The sequence below is a fragment of the Oncorhynchus gorbuscha genome, linkage group LG02, assembly GCF_021184085.1.
Source record: "Oncorhynchus gorbuscha isolate QuinsamMale2020 ecotype Even-year linkage group LG02, OgorEven_v1.0, whole genome shotgun sequence".
Classification (NCBI taxonomy): domain Eukaryota; kingdom Metazoa; phylum Chordata; class Actinopteri; order Salmoniformes; family Salmonidae; genus Oncorhynchus; species Oncorhynchus gorbuscha.
In genome coordinates, this window is record NC_060174.1 from 83738431 (window position 1) to 83761663 (window position 23233).

The following is a 23233-nucleotide window of genomic DNA, read 5'->3' on the forward strand; positions in this document are numbered from 1 at the left end:
CACAATGTTAACTTTCACTGCTATGCGGATGACACACAGCTGTACATTTCGATGAAACATGGTGAAGCCCCAAAATTGCCCTCCCTGGCAGCCTTTGTTTCAGACATAAGGAAGTGGATGGCAGCAAATGTTCTACTTTTAAACTCGGACAAAACAGAGATGCTAGTTCTAGGTCCCAAGAAACAAAGAGATCTTCTGTTGAATCTGACAATTAATCTTGGTTGTACAGTTGTCTCAAATAAAACTGTGAAGGACCTCAACGTTACTCTGGACCCTGATCTCTCTTTTGACGAACATATCAAGACTGTTTCAAGGACAGCTTTTTTCCATCTATGTAACATTGCAAAAATCAGAAACTTTGTCCAAAAATTATGCAGCAAAATGAATCCATGCTTTTGTTACTTCAAGGTTAAACTACTGCAATGCTCTACTTTCTGGCTACCCTGATAAAGCAATAAATACACTTCAGTTAGTGCTAAACACGGCTGCTAGAATCTTGACTCGAACCAAAAAATGTGATCATGTTACTCCAGTGCTAGCCTCTTTGCACTGGCTTCCTTTTGGGTCAAGGGCTGATTTCAAGGTTTTACTGTCCTTGGACACTGTGCTATCTAACCTCCAACAGCTCTTAAACGCTAGTAAAACCAAATGCATGCTGTTCAACAGTTCGCTACCTGCACCCGCACGCCCGACTAGCATTACCACCCTGGATGGTTCCAACATAGAATATGTGGACATCTATAAGTACCTATGTCATGACTTCTGCCGAAGTTGTTGCCTCTCCTTGTTCGGGCGGTGCTCGGCGTTCGACATCACCGGTCTTCTAGCCATCATTGATCCATTTTTCATTTTCCATTGGTTTTGTCTGGTCTTCCCACACACCTGGCTAAACTGTAAACTCTCCTTCCAGACTCATATCAAACATCTCCAATCTAAAATCAAATCTAGAGTCGGTTTTCTATTCCGCAACAAAGCCTCCTTCACTCACGCCGCCAAATGTACCCTAGTAAAACAGACTATCGCCTCGACGGCGATGTCATCTACAAAATAGCTTCCAACACTCTACTCATTAAACTCATTAAACATCCGTTTTGTTACTAAAGGACCTTATATACCACCCACCACTGCGACCTGTATGCTCTAGTCGGCTGGCCCTCGCTACATATTCGTCGCCAGACCCACTGGCTCCAGGTCATCCACAAGTCCATGCTAGGTAATGCTCCGCCTTATCTCAGTTCACTGGTCACGATGGCAACACCCACCCGTAGCACGCGCTCCAGCAGGTGTATCTCACTGATCATCCCTAAAGCCAACACTTCATTTGGCCGCCTTTCGTTCCAGTTCTCTGCTGCCTGTGACTGGAACGAATTGCAAAAATCGCTGAAGTTGGAGACTTTTATCTCCCTCACCAACTTCCAACATCTGCTATCTGAGCAGCTAACCGATCGCTGCAGCTGTACATAGTCCATCGGTAAATAGCCCACCCAATTTGACCTACCTCATCCCCATACTGCTTATATTTATTTTATTTTCTGCTCTTTTGCACACCAATATCTCTACCTGTACATGACCATCTGATCATTTATCACTCCAGTGTTAATCTGCAAAATTGTAATTATTCGCCTACCTCCTCATGCCTTTTGCACACAATGTATATAGACTCTCTTTTTTTTCTTCTTTTTTTTCTACTGTGTTATTGACTTGTTAACTGTTTATTCCATGTGTAACTATGTGTTGTTGTCTGTTCACACTGCTATGCTTTATCTTGGCCAGGTCGCAGTTGCAAATGAGAACTTGTTCTCAACTAGCCTACCTGGTTAAATAAAGGTGAAAAAAATAAATAAAAATAAAAAAATTACATGGGCATGTGTTGGTTCCGTTTTTTTGTGCTCCGTTTTATTTCCTTAACAAATAAGGAACAGTCAATGTGCACTTATAAATCATAACAATTTTAATCAAAATACAGCTGTAGACATAAGTCAAAGATCAAACATCACACATACAACTGATGTCTCTCCTGAGTTCTGCCCCATAAGAAAAGTCCCAAGTTATTTTATTAAGCCCGAAGTCCAGTCCTAGTGATGTCACTGCATAACGTCATTACCTTCTACTCATCAGACCAAGCCCATGCATACACTGCTCTACAAAGTTGCAAGAGAGATACAATAGTTCCAGTGTTTTCTAAGGCCTCAGCAGTAAATGTCCACTCCCCCAAGTTGATTTATAGAGGTATTGCTGACTGCAGGGTTCTGCAGGAAGCTCAGGCAGGTAGTTGGCTCCGGCAGATCTTGGCTGGCTGGCGGATCTGGAAGAGTCTGGTTGACTGGCAGATCTGGAAGAGTCTGGTTGACTGGCAGATCTGGAAGAGTCTGGCTGACTGGCAGATCTGGAAGAGTCTGGCTGACTGGCAGATCTGGAAGAGTCTGGCTGACTGGCAGATCTGGAAGATCATGGCTGACTGGCAGATCTGGAAGAGTCTGGTTGACTGGCAGGTCTGGAAGAGTCTGGCTAACTGGTAGATCTGGAAGAGTGTGGCTGACTGGCAGATCTGGAAGAGTCTGGCTGACTGGCAGATCTGGAAGAGTCTGGCAGACTGGCAGATCTGGAAGAGTCTGGCTGACTGGCAGATCTGGAAGAGACTGGCTGACTGGAAGATCTGGCTGTTCCATGTAGACTGATAGCTCTGACTGCTCCATGCAGACTGGCAGCCCTAGCTGCTCCATGCAGACTGGCAGCCCTGGCTGCACAATGCAGACTGACAGCCCTGGCTGCACCATGCGGACTGACAGCTCTGGCTGCTCCATGCAGACTGACAGCTCTGGCTGCTCCATGCAGGCTGGCAGCTCAGGCTGCTCCATGCAGGCTGGCAGCTCAGGCTGCTCCATGCAGGCTGGCAGCTCAGGCTGCTCCAATGTAGGCTGGCAGTACTGGCAGCGCTGAACATGCGGGAGACTCCGGCAGCGCAGGAGAGGAGGAAAGCTCTGGCTGCGCTAAACAGGCGGGAGACTCCGGCAGCGCAGGAGAGGAGGAAAGCGCTGGCTGCGCTGAACAGGCGGGAGGCTCCGCCAGCGCTAAACAGGTGGGAGACTCTGACAGCACTGGAGAGGAGAAAGGCTCTGGCTGCGCTGAACAGGCGAGGCACACTGAAGGCCTGGTGCGTGGTGCTGGAACTGGTGGTACTGGACCGAGGACACGCACAGGAAGCCTGGTGCGGGGAGCTGCCACCGGAGGACTGGTGTGTGAAGGTGGCACAGGATGGACCGGACCGTGAAGGTGTACTGGAGAGCCTGAGAGCAGGGCTGGCACAGGACGTGCAAGGCTAGGTAGGTACACAGGAGGCCTAGTGCGTGAGGCTGGCACAATTTTCACCAGCCGACTAACACGCACCTCAGGACGAGTATGGAGCGCTGACCCAGGTGCCATCAAATCCCCGACACGCTCCGTCAGACGAATATCGTACTTAAAGCACCAAGCTAGCAACTCCCTCATTACTCTCTCATCCACTTTCCCCATTAACTCCTTTACAGTCTCTGCTTCGCTCACCTCTAACACCGGCTCTGGTTCTGGTCTCCTCCTTGGCTCTTCACAATAAACAGGGAGAGTTGGCTCAGGTCTGACTCCTGACTCTGCCACACTCTCCCTGAGCCTCCCCCCCAATAATTTTTTGGGGCTGACTCTCGGGCTTCCTTCCGCGCCGCCGTGCTTTTCTCTCCAACTCCATTCTCCTATAACCCTCTTCGCACTGCTCCAGCGAATCCCAGGCGGGCTCCGGCACTCTCTCTGGGTCGACCGCCCACCTGTCTATTTCCTCCCAAGTAGTGTAATCCCGATATTGTTGCTCCTGCTGCCGCTGTTGCTTCTCCTCATACCAGCGCCTCTCAGCTCTCTTCGCCTCCAGTTCTTCTTTGGGGCGGCGATATTCTTCAGGCTGATCCCAGGGTCCTTCTCCGACCAATTCATCCTCCCATGTCCGTTCCTCCTTTTGCTGCTTCTGCTGTCGCTGCCTGTTGACACGCCGCTTGGTCCAGGTGTGGTGGGTGATTCTGTAACGGTGTTCGTCTGTTGAAAGAGAGTCAGACCAAAATGCGGCGTGGTGGTTACTCATGTTCTTTAATGAAAAATTAACGATACATGAAATAACTTAATATACAAAACAACAAACGAAACAAGAAAACCTATACAGCCTATCTTGTGACAAAAAACACAGAGACAGGAACAATCACCCACAAAACACACAGTGAAACCCAGGCTACCTAAATATGGTTCCCAATCAGAGACAACGAGAATCACCTGACTCTGATTGAGAACCGCCTCAGGCAGCCATAGCCTATGCTAGACACCCCTACTCAGCCGCAATCCCAATGCCTACTAAAACCCCAATACGAAAACACAACAAAATAAACCCATGTCACACCCTGGCCTGACCAAATAAATATATAAACACAAAATTCTAAGACCAGGGCGTGACACCCATGCAATAATTCACACATTTCTCAGACCATTTCTTTATCAGAGGCAGAGACTTAGAAAAGACTGTGGAACACAAAACCTTATAATGAATATATATATATATATATTGTTAATCTGTAGTCTAGGACCCTATAAATGTGGAGGAGGGGTCCCATAGCCCCTCCCCATCTATTAATACAACATAAGCATAATAATTTATTATAACACATCAAACATTTGGTGCAGCGCCTATCATGACCCCAATTTGACCCCATCACCTGCTCCTACCTATCTTTCTGATTTGGTCCTGCCGTACATACCTACACGTACGCTACGGTCACAAGACGCAGGCCTCCTTAATGTCCCTAGAATTTCTAAGCAAACAGCTGGAGGCACGGCTTTCTCCTATAGAGCTCCATTTTTATGGAATGGTCTACCTATCCATGTGAGACGCAGACTCCGTCTCAACCTTTAAGTCTTTATTGAAGACTCATCTCTTCAGTAGGTCCTATGATTGAGTGTAGTCTGGCCCAGGAAGGTGTGAAGGTGAACGGAAAGGCACTGGAGCAACGAACCGCCCTTGCTGTCTCTGCCTGGCCGGTTCTCCTCTCTTGTCCATGCCATCCTTAAGAGTCTCTCTCACTCTCAACTCTCAACTCCTGAGGTGCTGACCTGTTGCAGCCTCAACAACCACTGTGATTACTATTATTTGACCCTGCTGGTCATCTTTGAACATCTTGGCCATGTTCTGTCATAATCTCCACCCTGCACAGCCAGAAAAGGACTGGCCACCCCTCATAGCCTGGTTCCTCTCTAGGTTTCTTCCTAGGTTCTGGCCTTTCTAGGGAGTTTTTCCTAGCCACCGTGCTTCTACACCTGCATTGCTTGCTGTTTGGGGTTTTAGGCTAAGTTTCTGTACAGCACTTTGTGACATCAGCTGATGTAAGAAGGGCTTTATAAATACATTTGATTGATTGAGTACAACCTTCTGTTGCCGAAGGTGGAGTGGGGCACCCAGTTATGGATCTAAGGGCCCCAGGTAGCCATACTGATCACACAGATACCCTTCTACCCCAGAGCAGATTGGAAGAGAACAAGTGGAGTTATACTCAATACTTCAACAGTAGGTGGAATGACATCCATCTTGACCCAGACCAATACCACCACCCGTCTACAACAACAAGGACTACAGTGAAGCAGCAGTTGGGCCCCTACAGTAGACACTGGCCTCCTCAGCCTGTTGAAGGAGCATGAGGAGGGGAAGAAGTGTGTGATCTGTCAGGACAGGGTCAAGAACGTGCTGCCCTGCTGCCGCCTGTGTCACAACTACTCGGCCATCTTGCTGCAGCAGCCCCCCTAACAGCACAGCGGTCCCCTCTGGCGACAGGCCATCACATAGATGTCTTCCTCGGAGAGACCAAGGGGCTTGGTAGTGCACTCTGGGGTGCCATTTTAGGCACCTCCAGAGTCAAAGAGAGGGACACTGAGATAAATTGAGAGAATGAAATGCAGACATTCTGAAAACAACCAGAGTTAGCTGTGATGAAAAACATATTACGATACTGATATCATGGCAAAAATTAAAACAAGAAACAGACCAAACTCCTTGGTACTTTAACCTGCTGTCTGTAAAAAAAAAATGGGTGCCTCTGGATGAAAACATATTGATGTCTGTTTCCAATATTAGGGCTGTTTTTCTAAAGTTAAATCCCCTTTGTGTTTAGTTTCCTTGCCACAATAGTTACGAGTTTCGCGATACTGGTATCGATCCGGCCCTATTAGCAGTATAGGGATGGTTCCAGCTCCCCTTCCAATGGGTTTTAAAATAGCTTCTGCTATGTTGCATCTCTCTATGCTGTACATTTTAGATCTGCAAACACTGAAGGGGAAGACTTTACACTCAGGATGATGATAGACATCCATAATCTAGAGTTGTGCTGATAAAACACAACTCTTGCTTGTCTACTGTCATGTGAAAAATGGTACAGTATGTATGGGGCCTATTTAGTGGGGTGAAACATTCAGATAGACATGACCGCAGATAGACATACATTTTATAGAATAGCATTGACTATAGAGTTGTTGGATCTGTGCAGTACATTTCTATCTATAAATGTTCAATGTTCTACCCTGAATAAGGCCATGGAGTTTCTGATGCTTACACTTTGCTTCCACCAGTTCCATAAATTCATATTGCAGCTTGCATTTTAGGTGTTTGGTCCTTTAGGTATAGTTTATATAAATTTGGACATATCCTTGATGGTTTTCCACAGTTGCACTAACTATATTGCACTGAACACAAAGCTGTTGTGCTGGCTTGTACAATGAACAAAATATGAAACTGCATACTTCCCAGTTCCATCTTTCAGGCACAGTACTGTAGGAGAGCTGTACTTGTACTGTCATATATTTTATATAGATTATGACTACTAGGCCTATAACAATGTACAGTATAAATGGTGAATAATCCCGTTTCTTTTGAAACTAATAAATTCAGAAAAAAGACTAACATTGCTCTAATTATATATTTAGTGGAACTGTTTGTAACCTCCCATAGTGTAGCACTTTCCCAGCAAACATACAGTATCTTGCAGTGTTATGATTTGATGCACAAGGTCATACATTTTTCTACGTTTTGTACATACAAATGTTTTGTAAATTATTCAGATACATGTTGTCATTTCAATACCCTTGTCAATGTTTTTGTATTATATCAAATATACATGCTAGCATGCCTTGCTTGATGTAGGCTATAGTTCCACATTTGTCATGTGTATATGCCAGTGTGTATTTATCCTTAAAAACTAAGAAGCTGAAATACATATTTTAGGCCTCCAGAGTGGTGCAGCGGACTAAGGCACTGCATCACAGTGCTTGAGGTGTCACTACAGCCCCGGTTTGATCCCAGACTGTGTCACTATCTGCTGTGGCCGGGAGGCCGATGATTGGCCCAGCGCAGTCCAGGTTAGGGGAGGGTTTTAATGTATTTTTTGTACCTTTATTTAACCAGGCAAGTCAGTTAAGAACAAATTCTTATTTTCAATGACGGCCTAGGAACAGTGGGTTAACTGCCTGTTCAGGGGCAGAACGACAGATTTGTACCTTGTCAGCTCAGGGGTTTGAACTCGCAACCTTCCGGTTACTAGTCTAACGCTCTAACCACTAGGATACCCTGGTCGTCCAGGATTTCTTATCCCATTGCGCTCTAGCGACTCCTTGTGGCGGCTGGGTGCCTACAAGCTGGCTACGGTCACCAGCTGGACGGTGTTTCCTCCAATACATTGGTGCGGCTGGCTTCTGGGTTAAGCAAGCAGTGTGTCAAGTAGCAGTGCAGCTTGGCAGGGTCGTGTTGCGGAAAATGCATGGCTCTTGACCTTCGTCTCTCCTGAGTCTGTAGGGGAGTTGCAGCTATAGGACAAGACTACCAATAGGAGAAATAGGGCAAACATTTTTTTACCAAAAATTATATATATACAGTTGAAGTCGGAAGTTTACACCTTAGCCAAATACATTTAAACTCAGTTTTTCACAATTCCTGACATTAATCCTAGTAAAACTTCCCTGTCTTAGGTCAGTTAGGATCACCACTTTATTTTAAGAATGTAAAATGTCAGAATAATAGTAGAGAGAATGATTTATTTCAGCTTTTATTTCTTTCATCACATTCCTAATGGGTCAGAAGTTGAAATACACTCAATTAGTATTTATTTGGTAGCATTGCCTTTAAATTGTTTAACTTGGGTCAAACCTTTCAGGTAGCCTTCCACATGCTTCCCACAATAAGTTGGGTGAATTTTGGCCCATTCCTCCTGACAGAGCTGGTGTAACTGAGTAAGGATCGTAGGCCTCCTTGCTCACTCACACTTTTTCAGTTCAGCCCACAAATGTTCTATAGGATTGAGGTCAGGGCTTTGTGATGGCCACTCCAATACCTTGACTTTGTTGTCCTTCAGCTATTTTGCCACAACTTTGGAAGTATTCTTGGGGTCATTGTCCATTTGGAAGATCCATTTGCAACCAAGCTTTAATTTTCTGACGGATGTCTTGAGATGTGGCTTCAATATATCCACATAATTTTTCTTCCACATGAAGCCATCTATTTTGTGAAGTGGACCAGTCTTTACTGCACCAAATCACACCCACAACATGATGCTGCCACCTCCGTGCTTCACGGTTGGGATGGTGTCGTTTTAGGAGCAGTGGCTTCTTCCTTGCTGAGCGGCCTTTCAGGTTATGTCGATATAGGACTCGTTTTACTGTGGATATGGATAATTTTGTATCTGTTTCCTCCAGTATCTTCACAAGGTCCTTTGCTGTTGTTCTGGGATTTATTTGCACTTTTCGCACCAAAGAGCGTTCATCTCTAAGAGACAGAATGCATCTCCTTCCTGAGTAGTATGATAGCTGCGTGGTCCCATGGTTTTTATACTTGCGTACTCTTGTTTTTACCTTCATGCATTCGGAAATTGCTCCAAAAGGATGAACCAGACGTTTGGAGGTCTACATTTTATTTTCGGAGGTCTTGGCTGATTTCTTTTCATTTTCCCATGATGTCAAGCAAAGAGGCACTGAGTTGGAAGGTAGGCCATGAAATACATCCACAGGTACACCTCCAATTGATGTCAATTAGCCTATCAGAAGTTTCTAAAGCCATTACATTATTTTCTGGAATTTTCCAAGCTGTTTAAAGGCAAAGTCAACTTAGTGCATGTAAACTTCTGACCCACTGGAATTGTGATACAGTGAATAATAAGTGAAATAATCTGTCTCTAAACAATTGTTGGAAAAATTACTTGTGTCACGCACAAAGTAGATGTCCTAACTGACTTGCCAAAACTTTAGTTTGTTAACAAGAAATTTGTGGAGTGGTTGAAAAACAAGTTTTAATGACTCTAAGTGTTTGTAAACTTCCGACTTCAACTGTGTGTGTGTGTATATATATATATAGACAATAAAATGTCTTTAATGTTGCGACTACATTAGTAACACTGCATCATACCTTTATTTGTCACACACTGGTGAGTAAGCAAAACTGAAATGTTCAATTAAACACTTTCACCACACATTAACCATAACCTATTTTTGCAAAGGAAAAATAAATATGTTAATAATGAAATTTTAAGTGGTTAGTTGTTTTGGTAGTCATATTCCCTCTATGAGCTCTGATTTGTCATTGTGTAATTTTAAATGGTACTGAGAGACAGGTGTGTACAATAGGTGTGCTCTTTCACCTGCACCCCTGTCAATTCTTTGCTGTATGAAGAACAGTAGTTTAATACAGAGCAGTTCCTCAGTTGAAAGTGCTTGAATCCTGGTTACACTGCATTCAATCTGAGAAAAAGTTTAAAGCCAATACCAACTTATCTATCAACTAGTATGAAGCAGTACAACATTTATGATTGATTGACTGCCATGCCTGATTTGTAAATGAATTCAGGATTGGCCAGAGTAAGTTCTCACTGCCACCCACACTCATTACTAACCCTGTATTTTCATCAAAAAACCATTGGGGAATTAAATTCAGGCTTTATATTTTTCTCTTTCAGCACGAGAGAAGTTACATGGGGAGACAGCAGTAGTGGTAAAGGCCTCTTCCTTAGTGGGACATCCTGCTCTTGAGGCTGGGGAGTGGCCCTGTCCTGCCCTTCTCTGGGCTAGCTGTTGTTCCCCTCCTGGCATTGGGCCAGCAGAGCTGCCATTATGGGGGCTTTGTTGGTTCTGGGAGGATAATTGGCCAGCAGGAGCCATCTCTGCACCCTCTAGGCTTAGTGACAGCCAGGAGAAAGACCCAACTCCCCGTGTCTGCTGTGACAGCTGCCTCACCCAGCCACTCAGGCCTCGCCCATTGTCTGAGGTGTCCTAATAGCTGCCTATGTATAATAAAGAAAAAAACATGCATGTATTTTCATAATGAGGCATGTTTTTGGAGGGTTTTGCTGTGAGGTGCAAATTTTATATTCTCATTGAAAGGTTGTGGTGCTGTTGAAAATTGAAGTCCCATCAGTCATGCCGACCTCAAAATTGCTAACAGACCATTTTCTTCATCATTTTCTATCGCTTCAATGGACAGTATAATCAAATTAGACCTCCTCAGAGGCTGTATTCTATGTCCATCTCTAGCTATCCATTGCCTGTCCACAATGTCAAGTGTTGCAAGTTGTGGTAACCATGGAGCTCCACATAGCCCGAGAGAAGCTCGAGGGGGAGGGTTTCTCCTCCACTCCCAGACTGCGGGCCAGGCAGAGCGGGTGGGTGGGTAGGAGGGCTTGTCCTCTCTTCTCCCTGAATCTAATGGACTGCCAGCCAGGAACACTCAATCTGTCACCAGCTGTCTGCCAGTCCCTCCCTGTCACTGCCCACACTCTCTGGCTGAGTCAGGTCACACCCCAAAGGCCAGGGGATGAGCCTCTGTCTACTGGGGAGCCCTACTCCAGGCTAGCTGCCATTACATGGTGGGAAATACTCTCTGATCCCACCCAACTGGGATCAGTCATGCCTACTTACTATAGTTAGGGACAGTTTGCTACTCTTTGTTTGTTTACAAGCACGGTGCATTATGGAGTAGAAGTGCTACCTCTTTATTGAAACTGTTGTAATTTAGGCAGTATGTTGAAATTTGTAGTTGCTCCAAAAACTCAAATCTAAGAATGTTAATTTATTTAATTTAAATCTGAGAATGTTAATTTATCACTTAATCACGCTTGATACTTTATATGTAAAGTTGTGGTACAGGTATCAGATTTGACTTATCCACCCCCAAAAGTTTACCAAAAATAAGAGCATATTTGAGAGGAAAACATGTCTGAAATGTTCCCTTTTTCCAAAAAATTACATGCTTGAAATTGGGGTTTTACAGTTGAGAACAGCAGTATGTTTTAATGAGGCAAAAGTCTAAAAAGTTATGGTTTTGTAAGCTTTCCAGAATCCCTTAGATGCTGTTAGGAAATTACAAGTCTGCTTGTCATCAAATCAAACTTTGTCACTTGCTTCGTAAGGTGAAATGCTTACTTAGGGGCCCTTCCCAACAATGCAGAGAGAAACTTCAAATGAATAGAAAGATAATAAAACAAGGAATAAATACACAATGAGTAAAGATAACTTGGCTGTATACACAGGGTACCAGTTCTGAGTCAATGGGCAGGGGTACGAGGTAATTGACGTAGACATGTACAGATAGGTAGGGGTAAAGTGACTAGGCAACAGGATACAGTTGAAGTCGGCAGTGTATATACACATAAGTTGGAGTCATTAAAACTAGTTTTTCAACCACTCCATAAATTTCTTGTTAACAAACTATAGTTTTGGCAAGTCGGTTAGGATATCTACTTTATCCATGACACAAGTAATTTTTCCAACAATTGTTTAGAGACAGATTATTTAACTTATAATTCACTGTATCACAATTCCAGTGGGTCAGAAGTTTACATGCACTAAGTTGACTGTGCCTTTAAACAGCTTGGAAAATTCCAGAAAATAATGTAATGGCTTTAGAAGCTTCTGATAGGCTAATTTACATCAATTGGGTGTGTACCTGTGGATGTATTTCAAGGCCTACCTTCCAACTCAGTGCCTCTTTGCTTGACATCATGGGAAAATGAAAAGAAATCAGCCAAGACCTCAGAATTTTTTGTTGTTGACCTCCACACATCTGGTTCATACTTGAGAGCAATTTCCAAACGCCTGAAGGTACCACGTTCATCTGTACAAACAACAGTACACAAATATAAACACCATGGGACCATGGGAGATCTGAGATCCTCGATGAAAACCTGCTCCAGAGCACGTAGGACCTCAGACTGTGATGATGGTTCACCTTCCAACAGGACAACGACCCTATGTACACAGCAAAGATAATGCAGGAGTGGCTTCGGGAAATGTTTCTGAATGTCTTTGATTGGCCCAGCCAGAGCCCGGACATGAACCTGATCAAACATCTCTGGAGAGACTTGAAAATAGCTGTGCAGCGACGCTCCACATCCAACGTGACAGAACTTGAGAGGATCTGCAGAGAAGAATGGAGAAACTCCCTAAATACAGTTGTACCAAGCTTGTACCATCATACCCAAGAAGACTCAAGGCTGTATTCACTACCAAAGGTTCTTCAACAAAGTACTGAGTTAAGGGTCTGAACACTTATGTAAATGTGATATTTCCGTTTTTTATAATTGTAATAAACTTGCAAAAAAATCTAAACATGTTTTTGCTTTGTCATTATGGGGTAGTGTGTGTGTGTGTGTAGATTGATGATGGAAAAACTATTTAATCAATTTTAGAATAAGGATGTAACGTAACAAAATGTGGAAAAAGTAACGGGTCGGAATACTTTCTGAATGCACTGTATATGTGATTTCTTTAGAATAAATTAAAACTATGGTGTTCTTCATTTCAGTTCGGAGATCTTATAACAAATGTTTGTTTCAACTCCACCAAAAAATGGCACATAGCTGATTAGAGCAGGCTACACTTGGCTACTTCAGAATGCAGTTTGAGTGTCTGTAATAAACTAAAAGAACCTAAGGTGGATAACAAGCATAGTTTCTGCTGCCTGAATTTTGTGGTTGCTATAGGACCATGCATGTAGTGGAAACCACTGAAAACCTGAACTTGTAATCATTGTGGGGAACTCTTGCCAAGGCTGTTCCCCAAGTGCCATGATGAATAAAGATTAAATCTCTTTTTACTTCATGTTCTGCCGGCCGCAAGCGTACTGACTTGTTTTTATGTGCCTTTTATGTTCATATAAGAATAGGACAGAATAGATATTTTTATATACATTTATATAAATATAAACTTATAACATTGTAAGTTTCTCAATGAGGAAAGAAGTTGCTAAAAAAGTAGCAACGCTCAATGAAAATCTCAATCTTATTGATCTGCATGTAAGGACATATGACCATGAAAGGTTCACAATTTAGCCTGTTTTGTTTAACCATCTACAAAGTGGAATATGTACGCATAATTGATCAGCTACTTTCTGTTGATTGGCTGCATAATCTGTCCACGTAGGTTTAGCCCAAGGAGAACTTTCCTTCGTACATCAGCTGATATCTCAAAGTGCTGTACAGAAACCCAGCCTAAAACCCCAAACAGCAAGCAATGCAGGTGTAGAATTTTCTAAAGGACTTACCAATAGATGGAAGCACAATGGAAACGGAACAAGATCATAACAGAACTGGTACCACCTAAAAAATGTAATGTTTGCATAATCCACATGACGTTCCTCCTGTAATCACAATTCTACATGGTTTAAAATGCTCTTGGGGTCAAATTCTTCCCCTTTATTGCCACGCCCTGACCTTAGAGATCCTTTTTATGTCTCTATTTTGGTTTGGTGAGGGCGTGAGTTGGAGTGGGCATTCTATGTTTTGTGTTCTATGTTTTATATTTCTTTGTGTTTGGCCGGGTATGGTTCTCAATCAGGGACAGCTGTTCTATCGTTGTCTCTGATTGGGAACCATACTTAGGTGCCCTTTTTTCCCACCTGTATTTGTGGGAGGTTGACTCTGTTTAGAGCACTTTGCTTTTGAGCTTCACGGTTTGTTTTTGTAGTGTTTAGTTTGGTGTCATTTTGATTCAAATAAAGAAAATGCACACTCACCACTCTGCACCTCGGTCCTCTCCTTTGTACAGCCGTGACATTTATTTGATCTCCGAATCACATCTTCTAGTTACATTAACACATGTATTTACAATATTATGCAATTTAACTGAAAATAAAGCCTTAATTTCAGTAGTCACCTCAGCATACTACCCACCAGCCTTAGAGAAACCTGACTAGACCCAAAGTATTGATCATACTACCTTCCTTGCATATAATGATTTTCAAGACCAATCGTAGCTGAGTGGCAATATAGATTGGGATGTTAAAATTTCACCCCTAAAGAGTGAATCTCTTTTCACTGACCTACCTGTGCATAAGCACACATAGCAAACCTGCACATATTCACATCAGCATTCTCTCTGTATCCCCCATATATGGAGAAAGAGCTCTCTCATTCTATCACTAAACTAATGGGGTTGGTCTCTTCCCCCTCACCCTTCTTAATCACCCCATCCCAGATTGAACCTAATTAATGCTGCCCTCCTGCATCACTCACTGGCTCTCTATCTGACAGAAACACTATTTCAGGCCCATTCAGGGATTGCTGCTACTCTACAGCCCTGTCAGGAATGTGTCCTGGCTGAGTGAGAAGGTGGAGAGAGAGATAAGAGTTATTTATCAGTGGAGTTGAGCCCCAGAGTGATCCCAGTGGCAGGGTAAGGAAAGAGGTGATTTGGGGAGAGGAGAAGAGGGATTGGGAAAGTGGATTGAGGAATAAGCAAAGAGAGGGGAAAGGGGCTTACGGGAGACAGCCTGTCCAGTCTTCCTATTCCACACTCCTGATGTGAGGCTCCATCCCTGCATCCTTGGGCTCATTTGGGCAGCCCCCGCTGCTTTGGCTTTAATGAGAGCGAGAGACAGATGAAAGAGACAGAGCGGTTGAGGCTGCTAACCCAGTCCCCCCTCCCCACTCCGACCCCTCACTGCTCTCCTCGTCCCTTTTATTATGCTCAGGCTCACAGTGCTAGCCCTCCAGCAGCACTACATCCAAGAATGTCACTTTTTTAGGGAGCAGAACTACTGCACAGTATACAGTATTGTGCCATAACATTCACAATAGTGCTATGTGAATTATGCAAAATGGAATGGAATTCATTTTTTCAGACAGTACCAATAATTTGTGCTCTCTCGTAAAATGTCAATTTCTATTGTGCTTCCATCTATTGCAAATGTTGTGCCTTTTTACATCATAAACCACAAAAATGGTATGCTTCTACTTGTGAAAAGAAAGGCAGAGTATACCAAGATTTGTAATAGTACTCCCAAGCTCAAGAAAGAAAAAAAGGAATCGGGACATACATGTCTCAGGTTTAATTATGAGCATGAAAAGGTTTGAACCTGGCTTCACAGACATGTTATGCTACTTTGAGATTACCTGACTAGATCCACCACAACAGGCTAAAAACAGTAGGAACAAAAAATACTTTTGGGAGCAGAAAAACCCTGTTCTTACAAACATGTCCCCAACACAAGAACACATTTTGGATGTGCAGTTCATATTGCCTTGTTTGGGAGAAAATCTGTACACTTATTTAATGGATACCGGGAATGTATTCATGTTTAATAAAAATACATTTAATTGAATGTTGACCTACATTTTACCAGCAGATAATTTAACAGGAAGGACCCTTGTGAAGAGGTAGTCTGGGATTCCAGACATGGACATCACACAACAGTCTAATCACTGCAGGGTCTCCCACTGAGACCACGGTGTCAGAGCAGCCTACTGTCAAACAAGCTGTTTATCAGTCAGTCAACATCATACAGCATTAAACATCACAGTCCTCACAGACAAGCTCAGACTGTATCTGACAGACAGACCATGATTGGCAAGGGAAAGGATTTACATTTTATCAGATGCAATTGCACAATCACATCTTTATTCATTCAAAATTAGGCAAGTGTTAAATGTTTATAATGATAGTGCCTAAAAGATATTACGGAACAAAGAATCCAAATCATTCACACCGTACAAACGCACTTCTTGGTCAATTGATTTTTGAAATGAAATAACAAAGCAATGGTTCCCCCTTGTGGTGACTATGGCTCCAAAAAATGCCTTTCATAGATCCAGAGTTAAAGGGGAAGTTCACCCATTTAAACATGTTATTTTCACTCTTTGTGAGCTTGTAGTTGATCCCCCAAACAGTTATTATATTAGATATTTTGTGACAGAGGAAATTGTTTGTCACAATGTGATGGGTCATGACTTGCCATTGACTACAATGCACTATATAAATTTGTCTAAAATATGTCATAAAATGCTCCATAACACTTAAAGCCAACTCCTATTACATCAGAATCTCATTATGGATGATGTCCCTGTATTTTCTTTTTTTTCTCCCACTGTGGTATAAATGCATGTTTGAATGATGCGGTTTACAACAAAACTATGCAAATATGGATCTATAGGACAAAGGAATGTTTTTCACAACATTTCTGTGCAGAGACATTATCCAGAATAAGATTCTGATATGAGTTAGTTGAGTGTTTCATAACGCAACGTACTCTATGGCAAGTGATGACTAACAAAGCTTTTTTATATATTTTTTTACAGTTTGGCGGATCAACTACAAGCACAGAAAGAGTGAAAATAAGGCCCCATGTAAAAATGGGTGAACTTCCTCTTTAAGACTGGGAGATTCAAAAAATACTAACAGCTTGAGCCTCTGTTACTATTCAAATGTTGTGGATAATATATTTACAATGTATAGAAAGCCATCAAAAAGGAAATACATCAAAACAAAGATGATTTTTTTCGTTGAAAAAGTGCTCACATTCTTGCCGATAATACTTGGGTCTGACGAATTGTATAATTGTTCATACATCCAAAAGCTATTTGTATCTTATGTTGAACAGGGGGAGCTATTCAAAGTCAGAATGTAATTACACCTGTGACCTCCCTTCTCAAACAACCACTAAGTATTTTACACCATGTGGGTCCATCCCACTGACGAGTCCTCATCCAGTCCTTTTCTTATTGACCTCTCCAATGACAGCCTGCATTTTCTTGACTGATTACATCATCACATGGAAGCTGTCGTGGAAGCTGGCCATTCCCTCCTGCATCCACGCTGCCTGTAGTTCTACAATCCACCTCAGGATTCCATCCAGCTTGGACCTCTCTTTGCTCCTCCAGTTCTGCCAGCAAGGCCTGCCTGCCACACACCTCTGCCTGGTACACCAGTTGCAGCTCCGCCAGGGAAGACTCCAGATTAAGAACCTCCTCTAAACGTTGAAAGTACTTTTTGTGTGGCTGGTCATCAGGTAACAACACATTAGGCGGACTGAGATGACATTGTTGACTAAAACAGTTTCCATGAGACAAGTCAGACATTTGAAGCTTTCCTGAAGGAATATCTGCAACTTTTGGGAGCATTCTCTTGCCCTTGAACATAGTTGCTCTCCATTGGGCTCAGTCCCGCTTAGTTTTCTCACGAACACCGCTTCTACAACGAGCAGTAATTCGTTCAGGAAGTCCTGAAAGGCGCTGTATACCCTCACCATGCAGGTCTGAGGGGTGAAGCCAAAGAACTGTGCCTCGTACAGCTTGAGGGAGGAGGGAGACATTGCTTCCTCTAGAAAAAAAGGCAGAATATTCTGTTTACATTCGGATAGCTCTACTCTGTATGTATATTGGTTAATACTGCTGTCTGTCTATTCCTTCAAGGACCACATTGGAAATGTGCTCTGGTTGTTAGTGTAGCCTACCTGTAAAAATTCACCCAAAATGAAACGATCTACAATGCATTTACACCTGCTCATTCTCTCCTTCCCTCTGGTAACAATGTGTTGTTGCTAAATATGAATGTGTTCTCAGACATTATGATCTGGTTGGATAATGTTAATGTCAACAAAAATACATTTTTATAGTTAACCTCAGGTTTATGGCAATAAAACAACTGACCAAACATTACTGCTGCTGTAGCGAACTAACGATAATAACTGTTGTTGCACAAAATATTCCAAAACATGTCACACAAGCCATTTCTAGATGGACACCTTCCTGACCTAGGAAACAACTAGGCTAGCTAGTATAGTCACATATGACTATATTATTATCAATATATATTTGTTAGGCGTGTGCAGGCAAGGATTCCTACAAACCTGCCTCAGTTACACCAGCTCTGTCAGGGGGAATGGGCCAAAATTCACCAACTTATTGTGGGAAGCGTGTGGAAGGCTTTCCAAACTGTTTGACCCAAGTTAAACAATTTAAAGGCAATGCTACCAAATACTAATTGGGTGTATGTGTCACGTTCTGACCATAGTTCTGTTATTTTATTCTTTGTTTTAGTATGGTCAGGTCGTGAGTTGGGTGGGCAGTCTATGTTTGTTTCTCTATGTTGGTTTTTGAGTTCGGCCTAGTATGGTTCTCAATCAGAGGCAGCTGTCAATTGTTGTCCCTGATTGAGAATCATACTTAGGTAGCCTGGGTTTCACTGTTGGGTTGTGGGTGTTTGTCTTCCGTGTCAGTGTTTGTCGCCACAAGGGACTGTTTCGTTGATGCACTTTGTTTTGTTCCAGTGTTCTGTTGTTTTTATTAAACATTATGGACACTTACCACCCTTGGTCCTCCGATCCTTCTCGCTACTCCTCCTCAGAGTAGCGATGTAAACTTCTGACCCACTGGGAATGTGATGAAATAAATAATAGCTGAAATAAATCATTCTCTCTACTATTAATCTGACATTTCACTTTCTTATAATAAAGTGGTGATCCTAACTGACCTAAGACAGGGAACTTTTTACTAGGATTAAATGTTAGGAATTTTGAAAAACTGAGTTTAAATGTATTTGGTTAAGGTGTATATAAACCTACCAACTTCAACTGTATATATATATACACTACACTCAAAAGAATTCAACATACTCCACTATTTAAATATATTTAGTCCTACTTCAGGCCAACAGCCTGAAAGTATGGGACACCACCACTTAACACACCTTGTAACTCTTCTGACGTCAAATCTTGCACACCCAAATACCTCTATTTTCTGTGACTTATGTTCCATCCCTGCAGTACAGTTGATAACCATTGCTATAAATGCCAAAAATACAATCTTACTGAAACATACATCACTTGTTGGTTTATCCCTCTGTACTGGTACAGATCTACAACTCACACCACTTCTCTCAGGATCCCTCCTCCTTGACCCATCTTCCTCTACTTTCTTCACTGCCTCAGCATATGACAACTTCTGCACTACTCTAACCCTTGAAAACCTCAACCTGCCTCTCTCGCACGTGACATTTCTGATCCCAGAGCCCCATGGGCACCCATACAATTAACACATACCACTACTTTCCCCAGTGCTGCACATTCCTTTGTCTCATGCCCTTCTGCACACTTCTAACACATAGGAACCACCCTGCTACACACTGTTGCCACATGTCCAAGCTTGACACCTGTAACAACTTAATGTATTCGTACCTGATAACTTATATATCCTAACATAACTTTGTCAGGCAAAGACTCAACATCAAAACTCAAAAGAACAGACAAGCTCTTTTTGTCAGTGGTCGTTTTCTTCTTCTATGGTATATTGGCTTTCGCACAATTTAGTGTGCATGTTGCCACCTACTGAAGTCCCAAAAACTTTTCTGCCTCAGCCACAATAATTTCCAGTTTCTTTTAGTTCTTTGACACTTGAGCCGTACAGTTTATAACTGTGGCAATGAATGCCACAAAATCTACCTCTAATCTTTTGACTTGCAGCAAACATTTACTACTGGCTGTGGTGCATCCACTACCATATCTTCAAAATTATCACTTGTTTTCTCAACTCTTTTAATAGCCTCGGCATAGAAGATTCGATTGACCTCTCTAACTTTTGCCACCTTAATCTTCTTCCCCCTTACAGGGCACTCCAGGAACTCGGGATCATGTTCCCCACCACAATTGCAACACCATTGTCATTCTACACACCGTTCTTCAGTTTCTTTGTCCATTTGTACACATTTGAAACATGTCCAAATCCATAACAATTTTTCCACTGCCATAGTTTGGAAAAAGTTCTTACAGTGTATTTTACATAACCAAGCTTCACATGCACAGCTAGCTGTTCATTACCAAAATATAACAGGACTGACAGACTTTCTTATTTTTCTCCATTCACCCAGCGTGTCAGACACCGAGCACCAACCACACCAGGAATTATCTTCTGTATTCAACCTGAACATCCGTCGCCACCCCTGAGATGACTCCTTTGACGGGCATTCTGTTCCGAAGTAGGGCTGTTGCTGTGACCGTATTACCACCACACCGACGGTCACGAGTCATGAAGGCAGTCAAATTCCACGTGACCATTTAGTCACCGTAATTAGGCTTCTCCAAGCTCTGATGCTGCTGATTGTCATTAGTAGCCTACCAAACTTGCCTGATAATCAGCACTATAGTTTCTCTAATCACTCTGACATCAATGTAAATGTAAACAAAAATCTAATCAAACACTTCATGTGTCACGACTTCCACCGAAGTCGGTTCCTCTCCTTGTTCAGGTGGCGTTCAGCGGTCGGCGTCACCGGTCTTCTAGCCATCGTCGATCCACTTTTCATTTTCCATTTGTTTTGTCTTGTTTTCCTACACACGTTGTTTTCATTTCCCCCATTAATTGTGGTGTATTTAATCTTCTGTTCCCCCCATGTCTTTGTGTGGAATTGTTTGTTGTAAGTGCTTGTGCACATGTTTAATGGTGCATGTCGGGTTTTTGTACCCATGTTAGTTATTTATTTATGTCATTGGTTTTGCAATTAAACTACTCCGGCTATTTGCCTAGTTCACGTCTGACTTCCTGTCATGTTTTGTCTTATATTGTCTTGTCATTATGCTTTCCCTTCTGTTCGTTTCCCCCTGCTGGTCTTATTAGGTTCGTTCCCTTTTTCTATCCCTCTCTCTTCCCCTCCCTCTCTCTCCTCTCTCTATCGTTCCGTTCCTGCTCCCAGCTGTTCCTCATTCTCCTAACTCACTCATTTAGTCTTTTCACACCTGTCCCCTATTTTGTCCTCTGATTAGAGTCCCTATTTCTCCCCTTGTTTTCCGCTTCTGTCCTTGTCGGATCCTTGTATGATGTTCGCTGTGCTGTGTCATTGTCTCGCCCTGTCGTGTCTTGTCTCCTTCAGATGCTGCGTGTGAGCAGGTGTCTTAGTCTGCTACGGTCGGTGCCTTCCCGAAGCAACCTGCAGTCAATGCTCGAGTCACCAGTCTGTCCTCGTTACTACGAGTGGATTTAAGTTTTTTCCTGTTTTGTTTTCGTCTTGAGTTTTACTGGAATAAAGACTCTGTTTTCGCTAAGTCGCTTTTGGGTCCTCTTTCACTTGCATAACAGAAGGATCTGACCAAGAATGGACCCAGCGACTACGCATTCTCGTAACACTGCCGTCGAGATCCAGGGAGCTATGCTCGGCAGACACAAGCAGGAATTGTCTGCTGCTCGTCATGCCGTTGAGACCCTGGCCGCTCAGGTTTCCGACCTCTGGACAGTTCCAGAGTCTTCGTCTCGTGCCACCAGCTACTTCCTGGTCTGCCGAGTCTCCGGAACCTAGGGTTAATAACCCACCTTGTTACTCCGGGCAGCCCACTGAGTGCCGCTCCTTTCTCACCCAGTGTGATATTGTGTTCTCTCTCCAACCCAACACATACTCAAGAGAGAGAGCTCAGGTTGCTTACGTCATATCACTCCTTACTGGCCGGGCTCGAGAGTGGGGCGCAGCTATCTGGGAGGCAAGGGCTGATTGTTCTAACAATTACCTGAACTTTAAAGAGGAGATGATACGGGTTTTTGATCGTTCAGTTTTTGGTAGGGAGGCTTCTAGGGCCCTGGCTTCCCTATGTCAAGGTGATCGATCCATAACGGATTACTCTATAGAGTTTCGCACTCTTGCTGCCTCTAGTGACTGGAACGAGCTGGCGCTGCTCGCTCGTTTTCTGGAGGGACTCCACGCAGAGGTTAAGGATGAGATTCTCTCCCGGGAGGTTCCTTCCAGTGTGGACTCTTTGATTGCACTCGCCATCCGCATAGAACGACGGGTAGATCTTCGTCACCGAGCTCGTGGAAGAGAGCTCGCGTTAACGGGTTTTCCCCTCTCCGCATCGCAACCATCTCCTTCCTCCGGCTCAGAGACTGAGCCCATGCAGCTGGGAGGTATTCGCATCTCGACTAAGGAGAGGGAACGGAGGATCACCAACCGCCTGTGCCTCTATTGCGGATTTGCTGGACATTTTGTCAATTCATGTCCAGTAAAAGCCAGAGCTCATCAGTAAGCGGAGGGCTACTGGTGAGCGCTACTACTCAGGTCTCTCCATCAAGATCCTGTACTACTATGTCGGTCCATCTACGCTGGACCAGTTCGGCTGCTTCATGCAGTGCCTTCATAGACTCTGGGGCTGAGGGTTGTTTTATGGACGAAGCATGGGCTCGGAAACATGACATTCCTCTCAGACAGTTAGGGAAGCCCACGCCCATGTTCGCCTTAGATGGTAGTCATCTCCCCAGTATCAGATATGAGACACTACCTTTAACCCTCACAGTATCTGGTAACCACAGTGAGACTATTTCCTTTTGGATTTTTCGTTCACCTTTTACACCTGTTGTTTTGGGTCATCCCTGGCTAGTATGTCATAATCCTTCTATTAATTGGTCTAGTAATTCTATCCTATCCTGGAACGTTTCTTGTCATGTGAAGTGTTTAATGTCTGCTATCCCTCCTGTTTCTTCTGTCCCCTCTTCTCAGGAGGAACCTGGTGATTTGACAGGAGTGCCGGAGGAATATCATGATCTGCGCACGGTCTTCAGTCGGTCCAGAGCCAACTCCCTTCCTCTTCACCGGTCGTATGATTGTAGTATTGATCTCCTTCCGGGGACCACTCCCCCTCGGGGTAGACTATACTCTCTGTCGGCTCCCGAACGTAAGGCTCTCGAGGATTATTTGTCTGTTTCTCTTGACGCCGGCACCGTAGTGCCTTCTTCCTCTCCTGCCGGGGCGGGTTTTTTTTTTGTTAAGAAGAAAGACGGTACTCTGCGCCCCTGCGTGGATTATCGAGGGCTGAATGACATAACGGTTAAGAATCGTTATCCGCTTCCCCTTATGTCATCAGCCTTCGAGATTCTGCAGGGAGCCAGGTTCTTTACTAAGTTGGACCTTCGTAATGCTTACCATCTCGTCCGCATCAGAGAGGGGGACG

At 43.5% G+C, this 23233-nt stretch overlaps 1 pseudogene; it reads right to left on the reverse strand.

Annotated features, from left to right (window-relative positions):
* Positions 1–16977: 16977 nt before the first annotated feature.
* Positions 16978–20769, reverse strand: LOC123990720 (annotated as a pseudogene).
* Between the last annotated feature and the right edge of the window lie 2464 nt (positions 20770–23233).